The sequence below is a fragment of the Balaenoptera ricei genome, chromosome 2 (assembly GCF_028023285.1).
Source record: "Balaenoptera ricei isolate mBalRic1 chromosome 2, mBalRic1.hap2, whole genome shotgun sequence".
Classification (NCBI taxonomy): Eukaryota; Metazoa; Chordata; class Mammalia; order Artiodactyla; family Balaenopteridae; genus Balaenoptera; species Balaenoptera ricei.
In genome coordinates this window covers 162,137,946-162,151,788 of record NC_082640.1, presented here as the reverse complement: position 1 = coordinate 162,151,788, position 13,843 = coordinate 162,137,946, and the positions used below count along the sequence as shown (strand labels likewise).

The following is a 13,843-nucleotide window of genomic DNA, read 5'->3' as shown; positions in this document are numbered from 1 at the left end:
AAGTCTTTTTAAATTAAGGTATGAACCTTAGTGCGGCCGGGCACCGGTAGGGGGGTGGTGGGCGGAGCTGCAGACGGCAAGGTTCACTGCGGGGGTCAGAGGGAGCGGGGAGGAGAGCAGGGCCATCGGGGCCTCGCTAGGGCCGCAGCGGCAGCGGTTGGGCGCCCCCCGCCCCGGCCGGCGGCCGGAGAGCGCAGAAAGGGGGCCGGAAGGGACCCGCCCCCGGCCGGCAGCAGTCTTGAACCTGCCCCGCCCACATCATCCGCCTGGTGTACAAGGAGGCACGACACTGACAGCTGACCCACCTGATGGCATCAAGGTCTCTCCCAACGAGGAGGGCCTCACTGACCCGCAGGTCACCATCGAGGGCCCTGAGGGGACCCCATACGCCGGAGACCTATTCCGCATGAAACTCCTGCTGGGGAAGGACTTCCCTGCCTCCCCACCCAAGGGCTACTTCCTGACCAAGATCTTCCACCCAAATGTGGGCGCCAGCGGTGAGATCTGCGTCAACGTGCTCAGGAGGGGCTGGACAGCTGAGCTGGGCATCTGGCACGTGCTGCTGACCATCAGGTGCCTGCTGACCACCCCTAACCCCGCGTCTGCCCTCAAGGAGAGGCGGGCGGCGCACGTGCCTGCTCACAGAGATCCCCGGGGCGCAGGCGGGCCCAGCAGCGGGAGGGCCTGGGCCGGCCGGTCCCTGGCCAGCGGGGCTGCGGCCTCCACTGCCGACCCCATGGCCCCTGGGCGCCCGGGAGGGGCCGAGCGGCCCATGGCCAAGAAGCACGCGGGTGAGCATGATAAGAAGCTGGCAGACAAGAAAAAGACGGACCAGAAGCAGGCGCTGCAGCGGCTGTAGTGGGCTCTCCTCCCTCCCTCCCCCACCCACTCCCCACCTGACCCCAACTCTGTCTCTAAGTTATTTAAATTATGGCTAGGGTGGGGGAGGGCACGGGGGCACTGGGACCTGGATTTGTTTTTCTAAATAAAGTTGGAAAAGCAGCAAAAAAAAAAAAAAAAAAAAATTAAAGTATGTACATTGTTTTTTAGACATAATGCTATTGCACGCTTACTAGAACTACAGTATAGTGTAAACATAACTTATATGCACCGGGAAACCGAAAAAGCCATCTGACTCACTTTATTGCTATGTTTGCTTTATCGCGGTGGTCCGGAACTGAACCCCCAGTGTCTCCGAGGTATGCCTGGTCAAGTGTTTGGTATTCAGGAAGCACTTAAAAAGTAGGTGTTAGATGAATGAAGGCTCTCAACAACTTTGGGTCAACTTCAGACCCTTGAGGAGATCCTAATAGTGTAGCAGAAATTCTGGGACCCTGAGGCAAAATGGCAGAAATGGACCTCTTGTTCAATGATACTTTAGCAGCCAGGACTGGGTGGCATCCATGACTTTGAAGCGAGGCAAAGGGGCTGACTCGAGCTAGCTCTGTGCTGCCCTTGCGCCTCCGGGATGCAGATCAACAAGCAGCAGAGCAAGCTGGATCAGAGACCCCCAGCAAAAGAAGGGAGGCAGTGAATTTAGAATTGAGCACCAGAGGAATCGAGAGATATGACTTAGAGTGAACTATTTATTATGTGCACTGCCCCGCAAAGGAATTGTGGACAGAAAAAGTGAATGGCTAAACGAATGAATGAGAGACCCGGAAAGCCTTTCTTGATGAGGAGACAGTTGAATGGGCTGGATGTGGCTCCAGCCACCCTGGTACTGCAGTTCTCAGAATGCTCTCCTGTGTGAAAGTAGCTTCAGGGGGCTCTTCCAGGCATTGACTCCTCCACCCCCGAAATCCCATACCTTCGAGGAAGTTTGGCCTATAGCTTCATCCTGAGCCTACTTGGTTTTGATCTCTACTTGGCGTTCTCTGCGGAGATGGACCGTCTCTGTTTTGCCCTAGTGTGGGAGGCTCCCGCTTCCGTGGGGGTGGGGTTCCCCCTCGTCCCTTAGCCCTGGGGCTCCACCCCGCTTCTAAGTCAAGATTCCACGAGAGAATCAGATACTTTTCCCACATTTGCAAACACGCTTGACTCAATGTCAACTAAGAAATTCACTGATGAGAAAGCACGCTCATGTATAGAGACCTGCAGAACGCACGTGGAAACCAGGGACCCACAATGTCTTGGCGTACACTCACAGGGAGCCCGGAGCACCGGCTTCCAGAGGTCATCACTGCTACCCTCCACCCAGCGCTGGCCTCTCCTTGCCCCTTGGCCTCAGGCCCCAATGGGGAACTTCAGTGCTACCGTCTTTCTAATCTGGTGTCCTTCTTTCAAACAAACACATCAACGCACACAGCTTCTCCTCAGCACACCCTCACAGGTGTCTGAGCGGGGGACACCCTTTTGGGGCCTCTCCTGGCCCCTTGGCCTTCTCTTCTCATTCATTTCAAAGAGCTGAGATTGGGGAAGTGGTGCAGGAAGCAGCCCACCCCTACTCCCCTGGGAAGATATAGCCCTTCCTTATTTCCTGCAAGAAGTGGCCACCATCCAACCCAAGGACCAGGACATGAGGAGCCAAGAACCCCCGATCTCACGTGGGGCTGCACCAGCAATGTGGTACACACTGTATCCCAAGGATCGTGAGACATTCCAGGCAGGGAACACCCGCTGGACACGGACTCATAGGAGAACTGCAGAGGTTTAGGGATGAGAATTATCCTAGGGCCCTCCTTCAACCCCATCCCAACACAACAGTGGCCTTTTGAGACTTTATGAGGGTTAGAGTGTGTGTCATCCTCAGAAGCATGAAGTGAGCCGTGCAGATGGGTAACTTCAGTGGCTGCCCATATGACCACAGGTTGCTAAACAGTCCTGTTTCTGGTGGTCTTCTGGGGGCTTCCCTCCCTTCCTGACAATGGGATATTGATGTCTAGGAGCTTGTGCTCTGCACTGGTTTCTAGAAAGCCTTTTTTCTCATTGCTTTGGTGAAGACAATAATAAGACAATCACTCCCTGACTTGGACTCACAGACACTCTAGTCCAAGGGACAGGTCGTGGGACCTCTGAGGTTGTTTGAAATCTCCCAGACATGTCCCCAACCACACCCACCTTCCACAAATCACCCATTTTGATTTATCAGTTTAAATTTCTCTAACTCTTCTAGAATCTATTTAACTTTTCAATCTGTATCAGCTTGGATTTGTTGGGCAGCAATTAACAGAAACCTGAAGCTACAGTAGTTTAAACAAGTTAAGGGTTTGTTTTTCTCTCAGGCAAAGGGCTTATGGAGACAGGAGGTCCAGCCCCTTGATGTGGTCAGTGTCTCTGGCTCCTTTAACTTTTTGCTCCACCACCCTTAGTGCATGGCTTCTATCTCAAGGGGACCGCAGGGCTGCAGAATGGCTGCTGCAGCTCAGGTCATCATACCCACCTTCCTGGCATGAAGAAGGGGGGAAAAGTTGAGTTTGCCAGAAGAGTCAGTCCCTTTTAAAGAGATTTCCTGGAAGACATGCACCATGACCTCCTCTAACATCTCATGGGGTATCCTAACTGTGAGGGAAGCTGGGAAATGTAGTTTTTTAGCTGAGCACATTGCCATCCTCAACAACATAAGGATTTTGTTAGTAAAGAAGTATCTAACGACAGCCAAACTTGTTGAGCACTTATTTGATGCTGGTTCTGAGCACACTACATACATCACTGAACACCCATAACAACCCTATTAGATGGAAACTATTATTACCCTTATTTTCCATAAGAGGAAACGGAGGCATAAGGATTTAAGTAATTTTCTCAAATGGCAGAGCCAGGATTTGGATCCAAGCGGTCTGGCTCTAGAGTCACAGCCCTTAACCTCCAGGCAATGCCATACCTCAAGGACGCAGGGGAGGCAGCCCAGTTCCACCAGGGACGGCAGCTGTCACCACAGATCATAGAGAACCTGCCGAGGGCATTTGATCAGGGTGATCCCGAGGGCCACTGCGGGGCTACCAAGCTCCTCCCCCACTCACGTGATTTACACCTGGACCCCTTCGTCCCCAGAGCCTCCCTCTCCACCTCCACCTCCACAGCCTGTGGCCTGGTGAAAAGCTTGGCCTTTGGGGTCAGAGAGGCCAAATTCAAAGCCATTCTTTGAGACCTGAGCAAGTTTCCCCGCCTCTGAGGAGCTGCCCCCCACCCCCCGCCCGTATCTGGTGCCCAGCCTCGTTAATTCCTGGTCCCCTCTCCTGTCCCTTCCTGTCCTTCCTTGTCTTTCTGTCTATTGTTCTGTCTTCACCTCTTTTTCAGTTCCCCCTCTCTGTTCTTCTCAAGCAACATCCCTTAATTCTTTCTTTAAAATAAAAGAAACAATCTTTCAACCAGGGCTTAGTGTTTTATAACACGCTGTGCTGCTCCCCTCCTTCCCCACCTGGCTCCTCCCTCCATCTCTCCCCTCCTTCCCCACCCAACCCCATGGGTGCTGCTTCTCCCAGCCCCCCACCTGGCACACAGCCACCCCCTGAGCTCACCCGGGAGCCCGCCCACCAAGCCAGGGCCATAAACATAATGGAGCTGGCCTGGCCCCCTCCCCCGGGCTTGCCCTGCTGTTAGTCACTGTCGCCAACAGGCCCGGGGTCCCTAGCTCCCTTCACGGTGCTTGGGAGGAGAGAGCCTGGAGTGAAGGGGACTTTTTGATTTTCCTCCGAGGGCCTTTGCCTTCCTGTTCCTGCTGAAATCTCTCCTGCCCTGCTCTGGGTCCCCTGGCAGCTTGAAAGAGGTTTTGGCCCGATGGGTCTCTCTCCTTCACTCAGCAAACACTAATTAATTAACAAGAATAATCAATAGTACCAATAAAGAACTTGCAAGGGGTGGAGACAGCATTTTGGGAATGGAGGGCTGCACATTCTGTGATGGGTGGGCTGGGGCCCCAGGGCTGGGTCTCCTGTCTTCCCCCTGCATCTCCTGTGGTCCCCCGAGGCTGTGATTTCTGGATAAAAGTAACTTGCTCTGCTACCTAACAAATCTACACAGCTTGTCTCATTCATCCTCAGAGCAACTCCGCTTCACGGATGAAGAAGTGACCGAGTTCAAACATCAGTGAGAGCCACACTCCTACCACAAGGCTCCCCTGATTTGTGCAGACAATCTGCTTGTTAAGACAGGATCATGAAGAAGAGTAGTGGCCACGAGCCCCCTGCAAGACCCTGCCCAGTCCCAGGTCTGTCATGCAAAGCTGTGTGTGGACTTGTGTGGCAGACATCACAGCACGGCTACCCAAAGCCATTTCAAAGCCCCCTCTGTTTCACCTGCTTCTCTCCATACAGGATACAAAGTCACATACTTTCCCAGTGTCTTTTGCTGCTAGAAATGGCCATGTAATTCGGGTCCCATCAGTACATGCAAAAAGGAGTTTGTGGAAAGCTCCAGGAAAGGTTTGTTGCCTTGGATGAAAGGGGAAGTCCTTTCTGCCTATTCTCTTCCTGCCTGCTTGGCATAGTGGTATGAGGATATAATGTTGGGGGCTGAGGCAGCTGTTTTGTGAGCATGAGGTGGCGAGCTTAAGAACCAAAGCCAACATATGGAAGGCTATAAAGAGCCTGAGTCATAGAGCAATGCCACCAAGCCTCAACTTCCACTTCCAGACATATTATTATGGGAGGAAAATAAAGCTCTATTTATTTACATTTTGACTATAGGCAGAATAAATTCTTCCACCCCCAAAGATGTTCATGTCTTCTTCCCCAGAACCTGTGAAAATAGTAGGTTATATGGCAACAAGGAGTAAAGGTAGCAGATAGAGTTAAGGTTGCTAATTAGCTGACTTTAAAATAGGGAGATTATGGTCCAGTGGTCAAGAAGCCGAGCTTCCGCGGCAGGGGGCTCAGATTTGATCCTTGGTTAGGGAATTAAGATCCCACATGCTGCACCATGAGACGTGGCCAAAATTTAAAAAAAATAAAATTAATAAAATAAAATAGGGAGATTATCCTGGATTATCCGGGTGGACCCAGTATAATCGTATCAGTCAGGATTCTTCAGAGAAACAGAACTATATAGGAAATATATATATGGAATTGGCTCACAGGGTGGTGAGGGCAGGCAAGTTTGAAATGTACAGAGCAGGCCAGCAGGCTGGAGATTCAGGGAAGAGGGGGTGTTGCGGTCTTGAGTCAGACATCTGCAGGATGGAAACCCAGGCAGGGTTCCATGTTGCAGACTTGAGGCAGAATTGCTTCTTTTGGGGAGATATCTCCGTCTTTGCCTTTAAGGTCTTCAACTGATTGGATGAGGCCCACCCACATTATGGAGAGTAATTTGCTCCACACAAAGTCTGCTGATTTAAATGTTAATCACATCTAAAAAATATTTTCACAGCAGTGTCTGCACTGGCGTTTGACCAAAGAAATGGGCTGGCCAAGCTGACACATAAAATTAACCATCACAGTGATCACATAGTTCCTTAAATTATGGAAGAGAGAAGCAGAAGAGTGAGTGTCAGAGTGATTCCATGTGATAAAGACTTGACTGGTTATTGCTGGCTTTGAAGATGGGAGGGGGCCATGAGCTCTTCTAAGGAATGTGCCGAGGAATGTCGGCAGCCTCTAGAAGCTGGAAAGGTCAAGAAAATGCATTCTCCTCTAGAACATGGCCTTGCTGACATCTTGATTTTAGCCTGATAAGGCCCCTTTGGGTCTTCTGACCTCCAGAACTGCGAGATGACCAACATGTGTTGTTTTAAGCCACTAAGCTTGTGGTAGTTTGTTGTAGCAATAACAGGAAATGAGCACAGTCACTATCAGGTTTCTTCCAGGTCCTTGCTGGTCTCTGCAGCAGGGCAGAGAGCGGGGATCCCACACTCTCTTCCTTCCATTGGAACCTATTGGGGCTACTTTTCATCCCTTGAGATGGACTTTCGTTTTCCCACCTCTGGGCCTTGCTGGCTGTCTCCTCCTCGCCCACCATGGGAGGCAGCCCTCTCCTCCCCTCTCCCATTTCTGCTTTTGGAAATCCCATCCATCCTTCAAAGCCCAAGTCCCCTCCTGTCCTGACCATACGTAGAGGCTTCCTGGACAATCTGACCCATCTTCCTTTGAACAACTCAGGCTGCTGTATCCACAGGTGATGATCTAAATGTATGAGAACCAGGGCACTGGAGGGTCGGGATGTGCCCCAGCTGTAAGTGATCATAAGGCTCAGTGGGGCTCGCCAGCTGAAGAGCAACCCTTGGAGGCCACTCAACTGGCACTTGGCATTGGCTGCCTCGAATGGCAGGTATTTTTAAATTTTTTATCTTTCTGCTGTTCACGGTGACTAAATTGTAAGCTTGTTTGAATTTCTCACAGCACCTAGCCTAGTGCCTTTATCATGTGTATCTATTAGGAACACTTTTAGATGCAAATAACAGAAAAAACGATTATCAGTGTTTTCAACAAACAGAGGGTTATTTTTTTCTCCCAGAACAAAGAGTCTGAGAGTAGATGATTCTGGGGATGGTTCATGGGCTCAACAGCATCAGGACCAGCATCTCTGCATGTCTCTTGGCTTTCCCCTCATGTTCAAAAAACAGAAGACAAGGAACAGTGACACCAGCCATAACCGTCCTTTCAATCTTGCTCCCCCCTTAAATCTTATTGGCCACGTGGTGTCACATGACCATCCTCAGCTGCAAAGGAGGCTCTGAATCTAAGTATTCCCTTTTTTTAAAAAAATTAATTAATTTATTTATTTTATTTTTGACTGCGTTGGGTCTTCGTTGCTGCGCTCAGGCTTTCTCTAGTAGCGGCGAGCGGGGGCTACTCTTCGTTGCAGTGCACGGGCTTCTCATTGCGGGGGCTTCTCTTGTTGTGGAACACGGGTTCTAGACGTGCAGGCTTCAGTAGTTGCAGCACACAGGCTCAGTAGTTTTGGCTCGCTGGCTCTAGAGTGCAGGCTCAGTAGATGTGGCACACGGGCTTAGTTGCTCTGCAGCATGTGGGATCTTCCCGGACCAGGGATCCAACCGGTGTTCCCCATATGGGCAGGCAGATTCTTAACCACTGCTCCACCAGGGAAGTCCCATGTATTCCCTTTTTTAGACTGAGATGGAGGCAGGCTAGGAGAGAGGGGCTTGGGATGGATGTTGTATTAGACAGTGAACCACCAGTGTCCACCACACTGTACCTCAATGAATGAATGAATAAATGAATGAATGAATCTAAGAGAGGGTTTTCACCTGGACAAGTCTGGGCTGGAAAGGAATGCGGGGATCTGGTTTTCAGAGCCCCGTGTGGTCACTACCTCATCAGGGGTCAGACCTGATGAGACTTTGCTCCCAACTTTCCCTCAGGCTCACCTTCCCTCCCTCCTCCACTAGGCCCCCTTGCAGGCTCCCCTCAATCGTGGAACCACAATACAGCTCTTCACAGCCAGAAGAGGCAGGCAGGGGTCCATCCCGTCTGCCGGTCCCTGCCCCCATCCTGTCCATACAAGATTGATAATGAAACCAATACCTTTCACCAGCGTAATTTTCATATTTAATGAGCGTGACTCAAAAACTATTACATTAATTAGTCAAATCCCACAAACTGTTAATGGTGCACGCGGTAATTAATATCGTATTCAATTAAAAAATGACCTGTTTCAGGGGCCTCTCCCAGGTTAGAGGTGTGGGGACCTAGGAGTGTCTGCAGATGGGTTGGCAGAAGCCCTGTGGTTGATGCTGCTCTTTCTTTCCCTTTTTCTTCTCCCAGCGCTTCGTGGAGAGAGAGAAGGTGCCCGGAGAGCGCGGTCCTTCCAGCGCGGCTGCCCTGGCAGCCTCTGGCTTCCCCTCTGCTCGGCTGCTCTCCCCCTCGCCCCTTCCCCCTCTGCCAAGCCAACAGCCTACTTGCTGTGATTTATGGGAGGGCCTGACACAGGGCTCACAGACTGGAAAATTTCCAGTTTACACAAGAATTCCCTGAAAAATGAGCCTGGTTAATTTATTCCTTTCATTAACGAGTTTGAACTGTGAGATAATCTTTCTGAGCAGCACCCCCAGGCCCACCCTGCATTGTTCACACACCCTGATGAGCCGCGCCCTCGTCTGCCTCTCCTCCCGTCTAGGCAGGGCCCGGGAGGGCTGAGGGGGGGGTCTCTGCCCATTGGCCCATCTGCTGGGACTGGCGGCCTGTGGCCAGTTGGGGATCCCCTTGTCTCCCACCTTGTTAGTAACCAGGATTGAAACTGGGGCTAAATCAACAAGACCCCTTGGCTTCATGTTTGCCCAATGCACTTACAGAGGGTACAGCACCCTGCTTAGGCCACGGGTGGTCGAGAGGAGTTTAAGTCAAAGTGCTTCTCAACCAGGAACTTAAGACCAAAGCGTGGAGATGGGAGCTATGTGCAGCACACAACTGGAGGGCAAGGCCTGAGAGCCGGCCCGCCCCTCACCTGTGTGGGCTGGAACGAGAGCGTACAGGGCTCTCCCACTTCTCCTCCCCAAGGACACCCCAGCCGGCACCCCAAGCTTTGGCCCTGTGCCACACAGCTGCCTCTTGACCATCCATCAGGCATGGGGTGAGCACATTGGAAGCTTGACCCACCTCCTAAGGGTGGACCCAGGAGAGAGGCCCACATAGATGCTGGAAGCCATTTAGGGCCAAGTGGACGGGGAATATGCAGAATATGGTCTACAAAAGGGCACAGGCTTGGCTCCAGACTCCTTGTCCCATGGGAGGAGCACAGCTGGAGAAGAGTGACTGTAGGAGGACAGGCACCCCATTGCCTGGGTGTAAGGGCAGATCTCGTGAGATTATGGTGGAAACAGAATTTAAAACCAGAGGAGGACAGGTTGAAGCCAGGAAGAGACAGCATAGTTTGTGGGTGGAGAAGCTGGGCTTTGAAGCAGGACTGCCTGGTTGGAATACTGACTCTACCACTTTCTGGCTGTGCAACTACTGGCACGTTATTTAACCTCTCTGGTCTAAGTGTCTTGGTTTTAGGATGGGGATGAAAATTGTTTCCTCATAGGACTTTTGAGAGTCAGATAACCTATGAATGCACAGAGCCCACTCTCTGACACATAGTAAGGATTCAGTTAGTGGAAGTGATTATTATTATATTAATGGAAGCACTGTTAGGAGACTTAATGACAGTGCTTTGGAAACATCCAGCCTTGTGGTTGATATTGCAGACTCTGGAGGCACCTGCCTCCTCCGCTTACTTGCTATAAGGACTGTGGGAAAACCACATGACCTTCCTGTGCTTGCTTTCCTCTTTTGCAAAACAGAGATTATAAAAACTGCCTCATAGGACATCATGTGCATTAAGTGGAACAAAGTATGTTAAGACTTTAGCATATGGTAAGCACTTTGACAAGCTTAGCTGTTATCTGCTAAGAGTTTGTTACCCCGTCTAAATATTTGGGATTCATCATTACCATCGACCTCCTAACAGTGCTATGGGATGGGTGTGGCAATGCATGCGAATCCCCAGGGATCTTGCTAAAGTGACTTTCTGACTCAGCAGATCTAAGGTGAAGTCTGAGATTCTTCATCTCTGTCCAGCTCCCAGGTGATACTGATGCTGCTGGTCCACGGACCACACTTTGAGTAGCAGGGTGTTATGTTACCTACACAACTGATGCGGAAGTGGAATTTCAAAAAGGTCATACTTCATGTGCATGACTAAGACTAAATGACAGAACTAGGGTTTAAACAAAGGCCCTTGGACTCTAGAGGATCCCAGAAAACCTGTTTGGGATCTGAAAATTATCAATAAATAAGAACTTGATGGTGTTCTAAGTACTAACCATGCTTGGCCTATCTCAGCTGTTTGTAGCACAGTGGAGGTCCCAGACCTCAGAGAGCTCCCTGAACCCAGTTCCCTGGATGCATGTCTGAGTCCTGGGAACAGTAGGCTAACATATAATTAGTGCTACACACTTTTAAGTGCATTATCTCCTGTATCCTGTCTGCTTATTCTCTCTTTGCCGCAGTTGCCACCTCTGTAAAATGGGCATAATAACAGTTCTTATGTCCTAGGATTGTGGGAGGAGACATGAGTTCTTTCAAGCAAAGCACTGAGAACAGGGCTCCCCATGAGGGACATTGTGGCACAGAGGTTAAGCACATGGCCTCTGGAACTGGAGGGTCTGGGTTCAAATGCTGGCTATGCCATTAGCTAGCTGTGTGACTTCTGGCAACTGAAGTTCATTACTGTGTGTCTTAGTTCCCCCACCTGTAAAAAGGGAATGATGATAGTTGGTGTGAGGATTCAATCTCTTAGAATAGTTCTTGTTTCATATGAAATGCTCGTTAAGTCATTATTATCACGCATCTTCATACAAAACCTATGACATAGTTACTATTGTCTATAATTACTATTGTCTTGCCTGTGTTTCTGATGTGGAAACTGAGGCTCAGAAACTTAATTTCTTGCCCGAGGTCATGCAGTAGACAGCAGATGTGGATATGAAAGCAAGCATTCTGACTCTAAATCTGCCCTCACCTCCCCCCCTAAAACAGTTTTTACTCCAAATCTCCTTGGGCAATTGGGTGCACATGCCAGCACTGTTGGGGGGTGGGGGGATGCTAAGAGGAATTCTTCCCCCTCCATGCAGCAGAGATGGCCCCGGCACGCGGGAGTCCCCAGGGCACAGTGTGTCAGCCGTGCCCACGACAGGAGGGGGCCTGTGGTGTAGGATGTGGCAGCAGTAGCTGTGGTGGGAGCTCCTGGTGTTGGAAGGGTGCCGAGTTCTTTGGGAGGCCCGGACGATGCCCACCGCCTATGCCAGCCTCTGTAAGGGTAGGTTCGGGCAAAGGCAGCAATATTGGTGTCTGTGCCCACGTAGCCCCCTTGCAGAAGCCACAGAGGCAATGGTGGTGAGGGTGAGTGCTCTCAGGGGTACCTGGGCAGCAGCCAGCTGTAGAAGCAGAAGGGTTTTGCCACCTGCTGGCCAGAGGGCTTGGTAATGAGACCACAGGACACGTCTGTTAGGAACTCCCAGAAAACACCTGGATGGCCTTTGGCTGGTAAGGGGTGTGGAGGAGAGCCGGAGAAGTACTCTCATTGCTGTTGATGCTACTGCATTTTCATCTCCAGATCCTGGCGATGGGAGGGAGTGGGTCTTTGAACACCCCAGTGAGCTGTGAATTCCTAGAGAACAGGAACCATACTTAATCATTTCTGTGTTCCCTGTAGGAAGTTATACCACCCTGTCTTACAATGAGTGTGACTCCCCTGTTTGTTGGATAAATTAATCTAAACCAGTGTAGGAAAGTGCTATGGACTGAATGTTTGTGTCCCCCCATCCCCATTCGTATGTTGAAGCCCTCATCCCCAGTGCAATGGTATTAGAAGGTGGGGCCTTTGGGAGGTAATTAGGTTTAGAAGAGGTCATGAGGCTGGAGTTCCCATGATGGAATTAGTACCCATATAAGAAGAGGAAGGGACCAGAGCTGTCTCTCTGACATGTGAGGACACAGCAAAAAGGCAGTCTACAAGCCAGGAAGGGGGCCCTCATCAGAACCCAGACTGGCATCCTGATCTTGGACTTCCACCCTTCAGAACCATGAGAGATAAGTAACTGTCATTTAAGCCACCCAGTCTATGATATTTGTTCTAGCAGCCTGAGCTGACTAAGGCAGAGAGGGAGAAGCAAAGGGCTAAAATTCTCTTGCACAAAAATGGCTAATACCCAAGCAGACACATTAATGAGGTACCCAGCAGTGCAACGGGACAGGGATGGTTAGGGAGCTGTGGATGGCATTAACCTTATCAATTCTTCAACCCCATCCCTCTCTTCTGCCAAATGTTTTAGTGCCTCTTTTACCACTGTAAAATGCAATCCACAAATAATATAACCTATATAAATGCATATTTTAAGAATAATAAGTTCTAAGTGTAGAACAAGGAAGAAATCAAATAGAAGTAGTTTATTTAAGAAAATAATGTGACTTTAAGCGTAATATATAGAAAAAAATATAAATAATTTATAACAAAACCATTTGTATTTTAATCTATTAATGATCAGGCACAATGACACTAGATGACACAAAGGAAGAGTCAGTTGGAGAAATCTGAGTAAGGTGTATAGTCTAGTTAATTGTACTGTGCCAATCAATTTCCTGAATTTGCTGCTGAACTATAGTTAGGTAAAATGTTTCCATTGGGGGAAGCTGGGTGATCAGTATCCGGCACCTCTCTGTACTATCTTTGGAGCTTCTTGTGAGTCTGTAATCGTTTCAAAATATGAGCTAAGAGTTTTACAGAGGAGTTGGAACCTTGCACCTATTTGTAGATTCACTGTGAATTCGGAAGTATAGACCAATACGTGCTACCAAATGAGTGAAATACTGAGTGGTGTCCCCACTTTGTGATTTCATTTTCTGAAATAGTGAACAATTCATGGCAAGTCCTGAACAAAACAGAGTCCAATTTCACCTTGATTTACAAGAGTTGAATTGCTGGAAAGTTTGGTAATGTTAAAACTTTGCAAAAGATTGCTTTGTGTTTACATGTTAAAAAAAGTGTCAGGTCCAGACTCAGGTCATTCAAATCAGGTTTTTCAATTACATGAATGTCCAGTAGAGTTTTTAAAATTCACATGAGGTAGGAGACGATCTTTGTTGTTCAGGATTATCCTGTGTGCTTTTGGATGCCAGTCTCCCTGGACACACCCACTAAATGTCAGTTGGGAAGCCCAATTATTGGAATAGCCAACCCCTCCCCCTCGCACACTAAAAGCCATTATCATGAACTGGGTTCCTAACCTCTAGGCAGGGGTTATTGTCTTGAATTTGGGCCTGTAATGCCAAGCTTCCCTTATTCCTTCCACTCCAAGGAAATGGCTCAAATCCCCACTCCCTGCATATCTTTCCTCAACTCTGTATTCCTTTAACTGGTCCATGTCAACATCACCCTTATGAACGAGCCTTCTGAAGCCAGGGCCAGG

General features: G+C 49.6%; 1 pseudogene; it reads left to right on the top strand.

The window, feature by feature from the left end:
- Positions 1 to 254: 254 nt before the first annotated feature.
- On the top strand, positions 255 to 859 carry LOC132360179 (ubiquitin-conjugating enzyme E2 S-like; annotated as a pseudogene).
- Positions 860 to 13,843: the final 12,984 nt, after the last annotated feature.